The following is an 18,594-nucleotide window of genomic DNA, read 5'->3' as shown; positions in this document are numbered from 1 at the left end:
GAAAAACACATCTTAGTGTTTGAGAGAGTTACAAAGTTACAAAGTCTACACATCTAGAAGGTGACCGAGGCTGCTCTACAAGGAAGTCTATTCAACGATAGCTTTCGGTCAAATTGGAGATTGTTACACTCAACCTGTGACAACCGGAACAACCTTGCTTTGGAGAAGGCAAGAAGAGGCGGAGTAACCTGGGAGCTGTCTNAAGTTGATTCAACGATAGCTTGTGGTCAGATTGGAGTCTGTTACATTCAACTGTGACAACCAAAAACACCTTGCTTTGGATTAAGCAAGAGAGGTGGAGTAACCTGGCAGCTGTCCGAGTGAAAGAAACCTGAGGCTTGACGCGGGCTTGGTGATCAAAGGTCAAGTGCTCGAGAGGTGGAGTAGCTGGAAGCGGGGAGAAAGACCTTGGAGAGGCGGAGTAACCTGGGAGCTGTCTTGTGAAGATCCTGAGGCTTGACGCGGGCTTGGTGATCAAAGGTCAAGTGCTCGAGAGGTGGAGTAACAAGAAGCGGGGCGAAAAACCTGAGGCTTGAGGCGGGCTTCGTGATCAAAGCTCAAGCGCTCGATATTGTACTAAAAAGGGAAGTTTTAGTGCAATCCTTCTAGGGAGTTTCTAGAAGAAGAGTGGGCGTAGGCGGGTTGGCCGAACCACTTAAAAATCTCTCTCGCATTTACTTTCTGCTTTTATCTCTCGCTATCTAACTCTCGAACTGCACTGCATATAATCACACCTCTCGAACTAACTCAAACTCGTGCTAATTAAAAAGGGGATAACTTTTCCGCTGCGCATAAAACTTTGTCTTCATCTTGTGAGGTATCGGACCTAAACATCCTAAGTCCAATACACACGAGAGGTCGAAAAAGATTTGCAAAATCTTATACAAGTCTATTCACCCCCCCCCCCTCTAGACTTGTACCCCATCCCCTTGGGACCAACACAAGGCCCCACATACGAAAACAATAAAGAGATATCGAACTTGAAAGCAGAAAAACAAACAGGAAACTAATTTTTTTTTACTCCTTTTTTTTCGAATGGTCCGCCATCACGGCTTGCGTCACGGCCGGGATGTGGGCCGTGACCCAGAGGCCTCAAAATGCTCGTTACGCACTGGAATTCTGGAATTTCACCACGACCTGGGTCACGGCTGGGATGTGGCCCGTGACCCAGAGCCCTCTTTTAAGCTCTCAACACTGGAATTTATTGGTGTATCATCCCGGGCAGGGTCACCGCCGGGAGGGTGTCCATGACCTAGAGCCCTCATTTGGCCTCTCGGTACTGGAATTTCCTGGACAGGGTCACGGCCGGGATGCGGCCCGTGACCCAAAGCCCTATTCTGCTCTGTGGCTACTGGAATCGACGCCCGGGCATCACGGCTGGGGTCACGGCCGTGAGCCTGGCCGTGATACAAAGCTCTCTTTTTCGCACTTCTGTTCTTTTCGCGCCAAGCTGGATTTCACCTGCAACTTAGTCCAAAATATTCCCTAAAACATTTCTAAGCTGTTTCAAAGCCTAACCTCTTCAATTCTAACTATTCCCCATTCTCTCAAAAGTAAAATAGAGCAAATCTCTCACCAAAATAACCCAAGGAACACCCTGTGAACAGAGAAAAACTCCTAACTCTACTCCGAACTAAAATAAAAGAAAAATGCAGTAAAATAAAGTGCAAAAAGTAAAGGATAACATGGGGTACCTCCCATGAAGCGCTAAGTTTACTGTCGTCAGCTCGACTCAACCTCTCAAGATCAACCATCATTAGATTGGAGAAAGAACATCCCATCATTCCTAGCAAATTTTTCTTCAAGATAGTGTCTCAAATGGTGGCCATCAATGAATTCCTTTATACACAAGTCCACCACCTCAAAGCTCAAGCATTGTTCCTCCATGAACTCAAAATTCAAACATACCCTTTCATCAAATCCATTCTTATTTTCCCCTTGATTTTCCTTTACTTGAGTAAGTAGAGAGAACCTTGGGTCTTCTTTATGCACTAAAACGAAATCCTTGGACATGAAAATTGGCCAATGGGGGCATCCACATTCAAAAACATTGACACCTCCCGGTTCCCAAGTTAGTCTAAAGTTTTCACCCAAGGGGGTGTCATTAAATGAAAGACATACCTCGTTTGTGCCACCAAATTATTCAACTATATCATTATTGAGCACTTCTTCACTTGGACCATCTTTAAGTTGCTCTTTGTCACCATTCCCTTGTAACTCTACACTTTCTTCCCAATTCACAGTGTCCATTTCAATCCCCTCATTCACTTTCTAATCATCATCATCTTCATCCTCACTCTCCTCTTCATCACCCTCTTCACTTGGAGTGAACAACTCATGTATAACATCTTCATAAGGAATTGAACCTTGAATGGGTTCTTGAGTTGTCAAGCCTGTCCCTTGAGCCATAAGATCTTCCAATTGAGCCTTATTTTTTTCCAATTGAGCCTTATTTTTGTCCACTTGAGCTTGTAACCTGTTCATTTGAATGGTTATGTTATTCATCATGAACCTGATCATCTTCTCATCAATAGGTTGGCTTGCTTGTGGTGTTTCTTGATAGAATGGCTCTTGAGGTTCCCATTGATAGAATGGCTATGGCACGTATTATGTGAATTATTAAATCCTAGGCACTAAAGTATTGGAATTCACTAGAATCCAAGTAAATTATAATTAAATATGGGAAATAAAAGAAATGCAAATTAAACAAGGAAATAACTATATGATAAAAGAGTGGGGTCAGATTAGGGGTATTGCAATCTTGATGCTCTAACAATCTCAAAATTAGGGAAAAACAATTAACCAAGGGATTTATTGGCAATGCACTCAAGAATTCAAGTTAGCTACTTTCGTAATCAATAACAAGAATTAGGCTAAGATTGCCCCACTTTAGTGATACATCAATCATAACCTTAAAACACAAAAGCATTATAAGCCCCCAAATTACCCCTATTCTCATTGTAGGAAAAATTGGGTTGAAATTGGTTAGGCTGAATCTTTCACCCAACTTTCGTTGTGATTAAATCCTCTCCAAAACAAATCAATAAAAGCTGCGCATGAATTATCAATAAGAGGAAAATATAATCCAACTCAAACATAAACCCTAGGTAAACAATTATTTCCCTTTATGCAATAATCACAAATCTAGCATCAAGAATAGCAATAGAACCCCAATCCAAACCCAAAAGCTAACTACTCATGCATCATAACAAAGCAATAATAAATAACCATAAACATTGCAAGAAATCTGAAAAGAAAGTAAATTAAGGAATAAGAGAACTTAACTGATAAAGAACAAATCCAACTTCAATCCGAGATTCCAAGCTTGAAATTAAATAATCTAATATATTAAAATCACTGGAAATCAAATCCTTGGGCTCTTCACGATTGTGCATCGATTGACGGTCGGATTTATTTTCGAGGATTTTATTTCATCAAGTAGTGGTTGTGCATCGGAGAGCCGATCCGAGCACTCATCAGATGTTTCATTGCATTTTGTGAGATGAGTAGTCTAACACTATAGTGGATGTCAGTTTGCTTTCTTGATCATTTTTTCTGCTACAAATTATATATAGATTAATGAAGGCATTTGTATGGGCCCTTTTTTGAATCATAACAATTGTTCGTTGTAATTACTAAACGAAAAAGTTCGTGGTGCTCATGGTCTTGATAAACTGAATAATGGTAGAGCATCCCTGTAACCCCTCGGTTTTTACGACAAGGTTAAAGTTCGAGAATAGCGGTATAAATTTTTTTAAGCTATGACATTTAAGAAAAGACTGTTCGGTGCTCGAAATAATTTTTGGATTAGTTATCGATAAGCTGCGAACTACGTACCAGTCACGAACCGAGAAAATTTTAAGGATATAGATTCAGTTCGAATTTTCTAGAATTTGGATTTTTAAGTATTATACGATTAAGCCTGAATTTCTAGTTAGTTCAAGGAAGATCTTAAATGGACTGTAAGGGATAAATTGTTACGGACTCTGAACCTAGATTTGGCGGATTACCGGAAAATTTCCAAAATTGGTGATTTGCGACGGGAATATTTTTACGATAATTTTGGTATTAGAATTTTCCCGAATTAAGTTATAATCCTCCGAACATTCATCTGATTTAAGCATAAACTGGCCAATTAGATTTGAGATCTTGTAAGGACTTCATGGAGTGTTGACATGTGGCAAGTAAATCTAAGTTGGATTGAGCAATTAATGAGGCATTAATGGAAGTATGGCCTAGTTGCACTTGTTACTTGTAGTTCAAGAACAAAATCACACCAAGATCACCTATCTCTCTCTCATTTTCGGATTTTACACTTAGAGAAAGAAGAAGAGAAATAATTTTAGTCTTCCATTGTGATCAAGAAGCACCAAAATATTTTTCTTACTCAAGGATTAAGTGTAAGTAAGATCCTAGACTTTGTTAGATTTATTCACCTCTAGAACTTAAGTGTCAATATTTAGTGCATGAAAATATTGTTGTTATGGTGATGTTTTTAGGGGCTTTGGATTCGAGGGAAGATCTAACACTTCTACGGTTCTAGAAATCTTCTATTGAGGTAAGGAATCCCTTAAGTTGGCCCAATCACTTGAAGGTAGACAATTGCTAGGAAATTACATGATTAGGAATTTTTACGTGAAAATCATGTGCTATGTTATAGATCTAAAAGTTGGCTCAAATTCTCTACCTTGATTTTTGGTAAATTTACTAGGCATGTCCATAGCTAATTTATGCATGTATATGTTGTATTTATGCCCATATAGGCTTATACTTGTGAAAATAGTGAAAAGAAATAAGGATAGTCTCTGGCAGTAACTTCCGAGATTTACTGGGAAAAATCGGTAAGGTATTTTGATCCCATTTTTTTTAGACATGTAGTTCTATAAGTGTAGAACCTGCATACAAAATTTCATAATGATCGGAGTAGTATAAGTATGGTTTTCGAATTTTTTTCCAAAACTGGTCCAGAGAGAAAAACTCTGGACAACACACTGCCAAGGGCAAAAATGTAATTTTCTGTGTTTATTCGTGGATCAAAATGACCAAAACTTTTTATGGACATCAAGTACTATAAGTTGGGGTTCTACCATAAAAATTTCAAGTGAAAAAGAGTTCGGGAACTATTTTTACCGGCTCAATCTTTCGGATTGCGCCAAGCTGAAATTTTCTGAAAAAGAATGGTTAGAAACAATTTTGACAAATATTATTTTTGTGCATTATATTAACGTGGAAAATAATTATGTTTTGAACATTATTGTGACTCTTGTACTTGAATTTCTGTGATGTGACTAACACTAACCTAAGTATGTGGGTTGGGGAAATATACTTAAATAAGTATATTTGTTATGGAGTCATGTGGTAATAATTAATGAATGTGAGGGAGTCTGTACGATTAATCGGTACTGCAGAGAGAAGTCTATTCGCTGAGTGTTGGGTGAATTAAACGTGGATGTGTTGTGTACCCCACGTGTGAATTAAACATGGATGTGTTGTGTACCCCACGTGGGAATTAAAAAGTGGATGTGTTGTGTACCCCACTTGTGAATTAAAGGTGGATGTGTTGTGTACCCCACCTGTGACTTAAGCGTGGATGTGTTGTGTACCCCACGTGTGAATAAAAAGTGGATGTGTTGTGTACCCCACTTGTGAATTAAAGGTGGATGTGTTGTGTACCCCACCTGTGAATTAATGGTGGGAGTTGTGTACCCCACGGGTGATGTGCGAGAGCTAACTGTCGGGTGTCCTAACAGTTGTGTGGGCGTTGTGTACCCCACGGGTGAATTAATGGTTGTGTTATGTGCCGAAATTACTGATGTAATGTGAAATTTGCTTGTTGTTAGACTGCTTGCAGGTAGACTGCGATTGCTGGGTAACGTTTACCTTAGCTTATTGTATTACTAATTGTGGTTTCGAAAACCTTTGTTTATTTTTGAGTGATCATGGATATCCTTACTTAGCCGTCGCGCTAACTACACTTCGTTGTGTCATTTATTAGATGCAGTCTAGCGTGGGCCCCTATGGCCGATGAGCTCTGAATAAGATGGGAGTCGAGGTTGAAGATTACTCTATCCTAGAATAGACACTCTGGAAGGATTATTTCCATATGTACATATCTGGATATTGATATGGTTATTTGAGGTTGTAAGTTTAGCCTTAGCGTTTAGGTATAGGAAAGATACCTAAGCGTGGCGGTAACACCCAGTTTTCTGCTGGTTAGACGCTTCCGCAATGTATTATATTTTAAGGATTTTGTAATAAATCCAAGATGTGAAAATTGGGGTGTTACAATCCCTCTCCATGTAGAAGTTTAATGTGGCGTTGAGAATATAGTTTCCTCTTTCCAGCTCCAAGAAACAGGAGGATCAGGGCCATGGCATCATAAAATGTTTCGGCTCCCAAGCGAGAAACAGACCCTGAGAAAAGGATTGTCATAATTGCAATGGGCCTTATTTATGTGTTTGGCAGTGAAGTTATAAATTCTATGACTATCTTCTTGAGGGATAGAGTTGAAGTTATAAATTCTATGACTATCTTCTTGAGGGATAGAGTGGAATCAGTTTGATAGACACATGGGTTCAACATTGTTGGCTATAGACACTGGTTTAATGGGTCCAAATTACTCCATTTCATCAGCTTGTGCAATTGTAAATTACTACTTCTACTCCATTTCATCAGCTTGTGCAATTGTAAATTACTACTTCTATGCTGCTGCAAATCACGTTAGAAGGGGCGAAGCGAATATCATGGTGGTTGGAGAGACCGAACCAGCTGTCATTCTTGTTGGGGTGGGTGGCTTCATAGCTTGTCGTGCCTTGTCTCAGAGAAACGACGAACTAAAAAAGGCTTCAAGGCCATGGGATAAAAGTGGGATGGCCGGCTTTATCATTGGCGAAGGCTCTGGTGTACTGGTATGGATAAATTAGCCTAAGGCTTTGATTTTCAGTGACTTTTGGACGGTCGAAAGCCGATCTGAGTTTATTATAAGGTTTGGCATTGCTAAATGAGGAAGAAGGAGAAAGCTTGTAAAATTACAACTTTATCCTTATTTTTTACGGTCAACAAACAGTCAAATTAACAGAGGACTAAATTGGGTAAAAATTACATAGTTGAGGACTTAATTGTGTAAGAATGATAGTCGAGGACCAAATTGGTAATTACGACATAGTCGATGGACCATTTTGGTTATTAACTCTTTTATAATTTATATATTGAAACTAATTCAGTTTGTTTTTTTTTCTGTATTTTCATTGAAAATGGAAATTATATTGAAACTAATTATGACATAGTCGAGGAACCTAGTGCTGTCTCGCAATGTTGAATTCGAGAAAAGGATGACAAAAGCCCAATCTGAAAACTAGGAATCATTTGCAAGCTTAAGGGAAACTTTGTCAAATGTACAGCGAGAACAACAGTCCATGAAATTCAGTCAGCTAGGTCTGAAAGAATGAGTTGATCTTGCATGCCTGAAGATGGATCTAATCAACGAGAACATGGCTGTCTCACGGATAAATGTTCGTGAAAACCAATGGTCCATCAAGGAGCTTCAACTGTTGATCAATCGTTTAAGTGACCAGCTCAACGGGGCATTGAAAGATGATGCCAACAATGGGGAAAAAAACTGCAACAATCAAGGCCAAGTCCATAGTGATAAAGGAGACAAAGATGATCATGATCGCCGATCGTTGAAGGCAAAGAAGTTGAATACATTCCTTATGAGGAAGGAAGCGGTAAGAGATTTGAAGATTACAAAATTCCTCTCCATCTAAAAAAGAAATCAAATAGAGACAAACAAGACTTTCAATGGGCGAGGAATAGAGATATAAAGAGAGCCAATGAAGCGAAAAGGAAAGAAGAAGAAGAAGAAGAATTCTCGAGATACAGAGAATTGATCAGAAAAGGTTTGAAGAAATGAAAGCAAGATTGGATGCAACAGAGACAATAACACAAGCTGACAATGACATTTTAAAGACAAGAGCCATCACCCAAATAATGGGCGAAACCGGTCAAAGCTTCTATGCAGGAATGTCTGCACCCTAGTTGATATGGTGGTGGAACAGAAGAATCATTCATGGGAGCAACATCTCTGAAGCTACACAGAACTATCTCATACTTCGTATGAGAAACAAGTATGCTCACATGATTGAGAACAAAGATGTGATGGAAGCAGGAAGAATCATAAATAATATGATTGACCAAGGATATGCTGATGAAAGAGAAAGACAAGTGCGAGCGAAGAAATGATCTTTAAAGAAAAACTCAAGAACGAGCAAAGAAATGATCTTTATGATTCTGAATTTACTTTTGCTTTATTTTCATGTAATAATGTTCTTGCGTTTAATGAAAGAAATGCATTTTGGATTTTTGCGTTGAGTTTTTATTTTACCAGTAATTTTACTCCTAGAAAGTATTATACTTTGTTAAACTCTACTATTCGGCTATATCAATAAAAATCCTAGTTTTGATAAAATAGCCTTATGGTTTAAGTATAGGTGTTGGAATCATCAAAAGGGGAAAATTGTTAGGAACCCCGAATCTTCGAAGTTTTGATGATACCAAAACCACTAGAGGAAACCCCTAATTTTTCTTGTCTTAGCTATTTGTTTTCATAAGGCCGAGAACGTAAAGTTCTCGACAGGATTCGTGGTGTCTGATTTGTGATCAAACACGAGTCAATCTCAAGGACTAAGACTTGAAGATACGAAGGCCGAAGACTTGACAAGCTGAAAAAAACCAAGATATCGTGGAGTATGAATCCTTGAAAGGCCAGTCTCTTGAAATTCAAGAAGGCCGAATGATCAAGATGAATCATTCGAGGAAATCATGGAAAGAATGATAAGGTCAATCATTCTTATGACCATTTAATGCATGAGTTATTATTTACTCATGAGGACAAGCCATTCTTATGACCATTTAATGCATGAGTTATTATTTACTCATGAGGACAAGCTTGGAAACATTCTCTGAGAAACATCTTGTCCATAGCCTTAAAATCGTGGATGATCAACATTGGCAAACAAAGTCCTAGGAAAAATCCCAATGAGCATTTAATGATATGTCCTTTAGTGTAAGACAAAAAGATAAATTGTTTGTACCCTAGGAGGAGTGTTAACCAGAGTGTTCGGGCCAGCAATCAGATGTAGGGTCGGGCCGGGGTGCGCTCTCCATCGCTGCTGGGTTGCCTAGTTGCCACTGACGTTGGTGATGTCCTATGTAAAGGTTGGGCATTAGGTCCGACCACCGAGGGACCCTGATTGGTCACACCGATGGCAGGGTCACCTTCAATGGCAAAGGTGTTAGTCAAACTCCTCATGTGCTCTAGATGGGAAACCGACCTTTGCGAATCGGACTAACCCCCGGCTTGCTTGTTAAGGTGTTCTAGCGGATCTAAGCAATGTCAGCTTTGTGACTCGACCATTTTGGCGTATCTGGGGGTTTGATTGCGTAAATGGGAAATGGTAGAACGGGTAAAAACTAAGAATGCAGGCTTTTCGTTGCATTCCTCACAGACGGCGCCAATTATGATTTTATCGGGATTGGGTCCACTATAAACCGGGTATAGAGGTATAGAACGGGGGTAGGAAAATAATAGCATTATTACCCGGGGAGCTAGGCATGAAAGAATACGTACAAAGCTCGAGATACCGGCCCAAAACGACGGTCCAAATAATAATTAAATAAGCAAGCTAGGGAAGTAATAAATAAAATAGAACTAAATACGTTTCCAACATGACTCGAACCCTAGCGTGTCGACATAGAAGACTAAGACCAATTGACCAGAGGCATTTGGTGAGCCATGGGATGGTTTTTAAGGGGAGGGAAGGCACCATATTTATATTGTTGTAGGACTCACGGATCGTTAACAAATGGGCAACATCGGACAACCTTCATTCTTGGCCACACACATGTTCCACATTACTTTGCTTCCAACGCACTCCCATGCATAAGTGGAGTTTCCTATCCTTTAGTGCACAAGATCTTGAGTGGCTTAGAATTTGTATTGCTATGTTTGAGGTTGTGGGTTCAAACCCCACGGCAACATTTCCTTTATTTATTTTGCTCCAAGCTTCCTTCTTTCATTGACAATACAAATGGACACCTCGCTTAATCAATACTTTCCCAATAAAATGGGCCCCAAGGTCCCATGGCTCAATCAAGTACAATATAGAGAATTGATATTTTGCTCCAAGCTTCCTTCATTCCTTGACAATAAAAATAGACACCCCGCTTGAACCAATACTTTCCCAATAAAATGGGCCCCGGGGTCCCATGGCTCCATCAAGTACAGTATAGAGAATTGAATGCGCAAGCTAGTTCTTTGGGGCGATATCTACTATACTAATAAGAGCCAAAAAAGTTAGGCCTATAATGGGTAGAAAAAATGACAGTCAAATTATTAAATCAAATGGATAGTTCATATTGTTTAGATTTATATTTTTCCTTGAGATTTCCTATTTTATCTTTCATTATATGATTATCTAATTTTCTGTTAAATATTCTCTATTCCGTTAATATTATGTTAACTTTTAACTTACGCATTAATTACTATAAGAAAGGTCTTAGGTTTGAACATCATCCTAATCAAAGTTGGCGTAATTGTTGATCATATACTAAAAAATATGTTAGAGTATACTATTCAAAAGTAAGTACGCTACTCTATTACTCTTATTAAATTAAATAGAATTAGTAGTTATAACAAAAAAATAATACATATGCATTTCTTTAATTTATAATTCGATGTCAACAATGCCTTTATTCAAAAGAAATATTCATTATCAAAAAATTTAAAAAGAGATATAATTTCATTAGTTATATTATCTATATTTTCTACAATGCAAATATTCCTTACCTTCAAATTTATTAATTAATTATATTCACTACATTGTTCATTGCTTTCTTTCAACACTATATATCTTGTAATTAAATATCAAAGTTATACTACAAAATAATGTTATATATTTATTTACCAAGTATTGTGTTAATAACATGGAAAAAAGTTTAAAAAAAAAAAAACAGTTTGAAGCCAATCATATTTAACTACTTATGGAGAATTTGTTGACAAAGAAGACATTCAAGTAACCCAATAAATTGATTTAAAACTCATTATTAAAAATGTTAATGTAGGGCAATAGAACATTATGACACACTTCGTGCACTGGAAAGATGTTGAGACTATAACATTGCTGAAATCAATATTTAAAATTTAGAAAATGAAAATTTTTTTAAAAAAATAGCTACCTTGCAGCATTAATTAATCTTGTATGTAAAATACTTATTGTACATTCTTTAAATATATTAGAACTAATATAGATTTACAATTCATTTCATTTTCTACAATCAACTTGCTTAAAGACAAAATCAACATCAATATTGACAACAAATATAATTGGTATATAGGATGTAGCCACTGTTTAAAAATGTTATGCACAAAATAGTAAACTATTTAACTGCATACATTGTGATGAAAAGACACCAGCGAGTACTCCAAGATTAGTATCAAATCTACAAAAAAATTCTACAAAAAAGACAATGACAATGCTACCCGAAAGAGAATTAAAAAGACCTAGAGAAATTCAATTTAAAAGTAGTATTTATTTATATTATCATTTTTAGACTAAGTATTTAGATTAGCGTTTTTACAAAATTGCAAACATTTATTTTAGTGACAATTAAAATCGATCTCTCATATATTATCTTGCATTCATAAACTTTGAATTACCGATTTAAATAAATAAATTCAACATTCAATTACATATGTATGAACATCTCCTATATAATTTTACATTATATACTTTAAAATACTTATTTAAAAATAAACATTGCACATTATCTCACTCGTGTAATGCGTCAATGATCGTGAAAAACTAGTGTTTTATATAATCTTCACCTGGTTTCCTTAATCATGTGGGAATGTGACTCCATTTTTGATTGGGAATATTTCTACTTGGATGCCTTTTATGATTTGGATTTTGCTTGTCTACATATTTGTCTAGGATTTGGTATTTATACTTTGTTTTTGCCAAATAATTTAGGACAATTATTTTGGTTCAACAAATTTCATTTAATAATTTTTACATTGAAATATCAAAATATGATAGTAAAAGAATAATAATAATAATTCTACCATTCAATTGCAGGGGCAAGAAATCGATTGTAAAGGACAAAATAAAATAAAATAAATAAATAAATAAATAAATAAATATGGAGTATATCCTCGGTCCTCCCCTAGTCCTTATCAAAATTCTCTTTCTTGATCTAATTAGCATGGACGGATTTATAACTTCAAACTTTTCTCATCCGAATCCACATTGCTCCATCCTCATCACTCGCTCTTGCATGCAAAAACCATTATGCTATCCGTGCATACTCCTCTACTCCAATTGTTATACTGTGGATCGTGGTTCGAAAATAACGTACTTGTTTCTTTATGTAAAGAAGCAGTCGTCCTTATATTTAACAAATTCTGTATTTCTACTTTTCTAGTATGTTCAGAACAAAATGAAACGATAATGTATTTAAAATAAAACTGAATAACTTGCTTCACATATTGTGTTTATTTATATAATCAAATGAATTGTAATTGAATTGAAATGATAGTTTAGTTGTGCTGAAATTAAATTACAGTATGTATAGAATGAAACTGAATAACATGTTTCACATATTGAGTGTATATTGTCAAATGAAAATGTATATGAATTGAAATGATACTTTAGTTGTACTAAAATGAAACTACAATATGTATTAAAAAAACTGATGAATAACCTAACATGTGTCGATCACATTTTGAGCGTATATTCTCAAATGAAACTATAGGAGTAAATACCAGTGAAGGTCCTCCGACTTTGATGACACCGTCATTTTTAGTACTCAACTTTTAAATTAACCACTTTTAGTCCTCTGACTTTGATGGCACCGCCACTTTTAGTCCTCAACTTTTAAATCAACCACTTTTAGTCCTCTTACTTTTTGTTTCTAGCCACCTATGGTCTTTTCTTTACAATTGGACATCTACTGTCATTTTCTCAAGGGCAATTCAGTCATTTGATCCAAAATTTAGTGTTAACAAAGGAGAGTGGGGAATAGGGTTTCTTCAATTATTCTGATCAGGAAACATAATACTTAATACATTAATTATGAAATGACTGAATTGGCCTTGAGAAAATGACATTAGATGTCCAATTGTAAAGAAAGGACCATAGGTGGCTAGAAACAAAAAGTAAGAGGACTAAAAGTGGCGGTGTCATCAAAGTCGGAGGACTAAAAGTGATTGGTTTAAAAGTTGAGGACTAAAAGTGGCGGTGCCATCAAAGTCGGGAGACTTCCAGTGGTATTTACTCGAAACTATAGTTATATCAAAATGATACTTTATTCGTTGTGTTGTAATGAAACTACAGTATATATAAAATTAAACTGAATAATATTTTTACATATTTGAGTGTATATTTTCCGATGAAACCGTAGTTGAATTAGAATTATAATTTAATGATGTTGTAATAAGAATACATTGTGTATAAAATGAAATTAAATAACAAATCTCATTGTAATAAGACTACTGTATATATAATGTCAAATGATTTTGTAGTTAAAACAAAATGAAACTTTAATTGTGCTGAAATAAAATTATAATATATATAAAATGAAACTGAATATGTTATACAAACATAATTAATTTTACAAAACTAGTGCCGTTTCTTTTAAATGACATTGTTCCTAACCATGGTACACAGTAAAATTTGCCCCTCTACTCGGCCCATTTGAAAGCCATACCTCAATCACTTCTGATCGAACAATCCTTATCAGTAAACGCCATTTTGTTGTTTGAAACGCAAATGCCAAACCAATTCCATCATTCCTTATCCCTATTCCAGAACACTACAGAATAACCCCACCTCCAATACATTATTTTACGGAAAAAGTGTTAAATTGACACCTAAGTTAGGTGGATAGTGTAATTAGGCTCCCTAACATAAAAAAAAAAATAAAAATAAAAATAAAAATAAAAATAAAAGAAAAAAAAACTTCATTCAAGCCCCCTAAACCGGTAAAATCGTTCAATTAAGTCGAAGTTAACTTGTTTATCAGGTCAAATTCAGTTAAGGGTCTAATTGAACTATCCACCTGACTTAGGGGACCAATTTGACCCTTTTTTTTTTATTGTTTTTAAATATTTTTTATTTATTAAAAATATTATTTATTATAAATTTAAAAAATAAATAATATTAAAAAAAAAACAGCCACTAACTCTATTAACACTCATTGACATACACCTAATTAAATTATTGAACATATTTGAAATTAAATAGAATATAACATTTAAAAAAAAATTAAAGTACTCTAACTTTTAAATATATAAAATAAAGTTCAAATAGCACTAATCACTAACATTTTCATATTAATACAAAGAAAATAATTACTTAATATATTATAATAATAAAATTAGAGTTAATAACCAAAATGGTCCCTCGACTATACCGTAATTACCAATTTGGTCCTCGACTACCATTCTTACCCAATTAAGTCCTCAACTATATAATTTTTATATTCAATTTAGTCCTATGTTAGTTTGACTGTTTATTGACTGTCAAAATTAGGGATAAAATTGTAATTTTACATGCTTTCTCCTTCCTCCCCATTTAGCCGCACCAAACCCATGCATCAATACACTCCAATCGGCTTTTGACTGTTAACAAGTCACTGGAAATCAAATCCTTGGGCTCTTCACGATTGTGCATCGATTGACGGTCGGATTTATTTTCTAGGATTTTATTTCATCAAGTAGTGGTTGTGCATCGGAGAGCCGATCCGAGCACTCATCAGATGTTTCATTGCATCTTGTGAGATGAGTAGTCTAACCATCGCATTTTGTGAGATGAGTAGTCTAACACTATAGTAGATGTCAGTTTGCTTTCTTGATCATCTTTTCTGCTACAAATCATATATAGATTAATGAATGCATGCATTTGTATGGGCCCTTTTTTGAATCATAACAATTGTGCGTTGTAATTACTCAATGAAAAAGTTGGTGGTGCTCATGGTCTTGATAAACTGAATAATGGTAGAGCATCCCTCTCCATGTAGAAGTTTAATGTGGCGTTGAGAATATAGTTTCCTCTTTCCAGCTCCAAGAAACAGGAGGATCAGGGCCATGGCATCATAAAATGTTTCGGCTCCCAAGCGAGAAACAGACCCTGAGAAAAGGATTGTAATAATTGGAATGGGCCTTATTTATGTGTTTGGCAATGAAGTTATAAATTCTATGACTATCTTCTTGAGGGATAGAGTGGAATCAGTTTGATAGACACATGGGTTCAACATTGTTGGCTATAGACACTGGTTTAATGGGTCCAAATTACTCCATTTCATCAGCTTGTGCAATTGTAAATTACTACTTCTATGCTGCTGCAAATCACGTTAGAAGGGGCGAAGCGAATATCATGGTGGTTGGAGGGACCGAACCAGCTGTCATTGTAACACCCCAACTTTCACATCCAGGATTTATTACAAAATCCCTAATGGTATACATCACAGCGGAAGCTAATAATTCAAAAAGCAGAAAACTGGGTGTTACCGCCACGCTTAGGTATCTCTCCTATACCCAAACGCACAGGCTAAACTTACAACATCAGAATACATCCAAAGTCCAACTTAATACAAGTGGACATAATTATTCCAAGGTGTCTATTCTAGGATCTCAACCTCAACCTCCATCCTATTCAGAGCTCATCGGCTACCTGAGCATACCCACGCTAGACTTCATCTGATAAGGTACACAATGAAGTGTAGTTAGCGCGACGGCTAAGTAAGGATATCCATGGTCACTTGAAAATAAACAAAGGTTTTCAAGAATAATTCTCAATAATAACAAGGCGAGATAACATTACCCATCAATCGCAATCGACCTGCAAACATTCTAACAACAAGCAGTTTCACTTATTCTCAGTAATTCAAACATATAACACATTCATTAATTCACCCGTGGGGTACACAACTCCCACCTCTAATGTTAGGACATCTTACGGTTAGCTCTCACACCTTGCCCGTGAAGTACACAACTCCCAACTTAAATTCACCCGTGGGGAACACATCACCCACCTTTAATTCGTACATGGGGAACACATCACCCATCTTTAAGTAACACGTGGGGAACACATCACCCACCTTTAAGTCACACGACTCCATAGCCAAAACTCACTCAAGTATATTTTCCCAACCCGCATACTTAGGTTAGTATTAGTCGCATCACAGAAATCCAAGCATAGGAGTCATAATAATTTTCAAGTACAAATACTCTTCCAAATTAGTAGGATACCAAAATAATAATTTAATTTCCAAAAATATTCACCCGGATGCCCGTAGGCTTTCAAAATGTCACAACACTCAAGGTTAAAAACATCGGGGAAAAACCGGGTCGAAAACAAGTCGAAAACGAGTCCGCGTCGCGCGGACTCGCGACTGGCCGCACCAGCGGACGCACGTCCGGACCGCGTCCGCTGGTTCGGCGGGCTGTGCCGAAGGCTGGGCGCCTACGGACACGCAGCGGACGCGCGCGTCCGTGCCGCGTCCGGCCCTCTGCTGGGAGATTTCTGCTGGCGACACCCGAAAGATCGGGCCGTTAAAAATAGTTCCCGAACTCTTTTTCACTTGAAATTTTTATGGTAGAACCCTAACTCATAGTACTTGATGTCCATAAAAAGTTTTGGTCATATAGGTCCACGAATTAACACAGAAAATTACCTTTTTGCCCTTGGTCCGAAATATTCTTCTCACTGGACCAGTTTTGGAGAAATGAGCAAAAACCATACTTACACTACTCCGATCATTATGAAATTTTATATGTAGGTTCTAAACGTGTTGATCTACATGTCTACAAAATTTGGAGTCAAAATGCCTTACCAATTTTTCCCAATAATTTTCGAAAGTCACTGCTGGAAACTAGTTTGGTTTTTACTCAATAATTTCACAAGTATAAAATTTATATGGGCATGAATACAACCTATACATGCATAAAATAGTTGTAACATGTATATTAGAATTTACCAAAAATCAAAGTAAGGATTTTGAAGCCAATTTATAGATCCATAACATAACACATAATTATCACGTAAAAATTCCTAACCGTGTAATTTCCTAGCAATTGTTTATATTCAAGTGATTGAGCCAACTTAAGGGATTCCTTACCTTTGTAGAAACCTTTAAAAACCGTACTAGTTGATGGTGTTTTCCTTGGATTCCTTCACCAAAGATCCTAACATAATACCATAATAACAATATTTTCATAAATCTTAAGTTCAAGCTTAAATCCTATGAGGGATTGAACTGAACAAAACCGAAGTTTTTACCTATAGAAGATCTCGTGGAGTTGAAGAAATGCCTAAGGAATTCTTGGATCACAATGGAAGACTAAGCTAAAATAATTCTCTTCTTCTTCCCCTAAGTGTGTTACACGAAAATGAGAGAGAGATAGGAGAGAGATGAGTGTGATCTTGTTTGATATTGTTCTTGAAGACCAAGCAATCAAGTACAAAGCCTCCATACCTCATTAATGTTACATTAAATGGCCAAATCTTAGTCTAGGATTGGATTTGCCACATGTCATCACCCCATGGATCCCTTATGAAGATATTAATTTAATTGGCCAGTTTGTGCTTAAATCTGATGAATGTTCGGAGGATTATAACTTAATTCGGGAAAATTCTAATACCAAAATTATCGTAAAAATATTCCCGTCGCAAATCACCAATTTTGGGAATTTTTCGGTAATCCGCCAAATTTAGGTTCAGAGTCCGTAACCATTTATCCCTTATGGTCCATTTAGAACTTCTCTTGAACTAATTAAAAATTCAGGCCTAATCGTATGATACTTAATAATCCCAATTCTGGAAAATTCGAATTGAATCTACGTCCTTAAAATTTCCTCGATTCGTGACCGGTACGTAGTTCGCAGCTTATCGATAATTAGTCTTACTTATAAAAAAAATCCTTCTGAAGTACCGAGAGATCATCTCATAAGTGTCATAGCTTAAAAAATATTTTCGAGCCTTAACTTTGTCGGAAAAACCGAGGGGTTACAGTCATTCTTGTTGGGGTGGGTGGCTTCATAGCTTGTCGTGCCTTGTCTTAGAGAAACGACGAACTAAAAAAGGCTTCAAGGCCATGGGATAAAAGCGGGATGGCCGGCTTTATCATTGGCGAAGGCTCTGGTGTACTGGTATGGATAAATTAGCCTAAGGCTTTGATTTTCAGTGACTTTTGGACGGTCGGAAGCCGATCTGAGTTTATTATTGGGTTTGGCATTGCTAAATGAGGAAGAAGGAGAAAGCTTGTAAAATTACAACTTTATCCTTATTTTTGACGGTCAACAAACAGTCAAATTAACAGAGGACTAAATAGGATAAAAATTACATAGTTGAGGACTTAATTGTGTAAGAATGATAGTCGAGGACCAAATTGATAATTACTGTGACACCCCAACCTTACATAAGCTGAGATAGATAAAAACTCAACACAACAGCTGACTATCTCAACCAACAACAGAACATAGCGGAAGCGAATTTAAAACCTAAGGGCGTCATGCCACATCTAGGTAAGATAACACGG

Source organism: Ipomoea triloba, chromosome 9 (genome assembly GCF_003576645.1).
Source record: "Ipomoea triloba cultivar NCNSP0323 chromosome 9, ASM357664v1".
Classification (NCBI taxonomy): Eukaryota; Viridiplantae; Streptophyta; class Magnoliopsida; order Solanales; family Convolvulaceae; genus Ipomoea; species Ipomoea triloba.
This window is presented reverse-complemented; position numbering follows the sequence as displayed.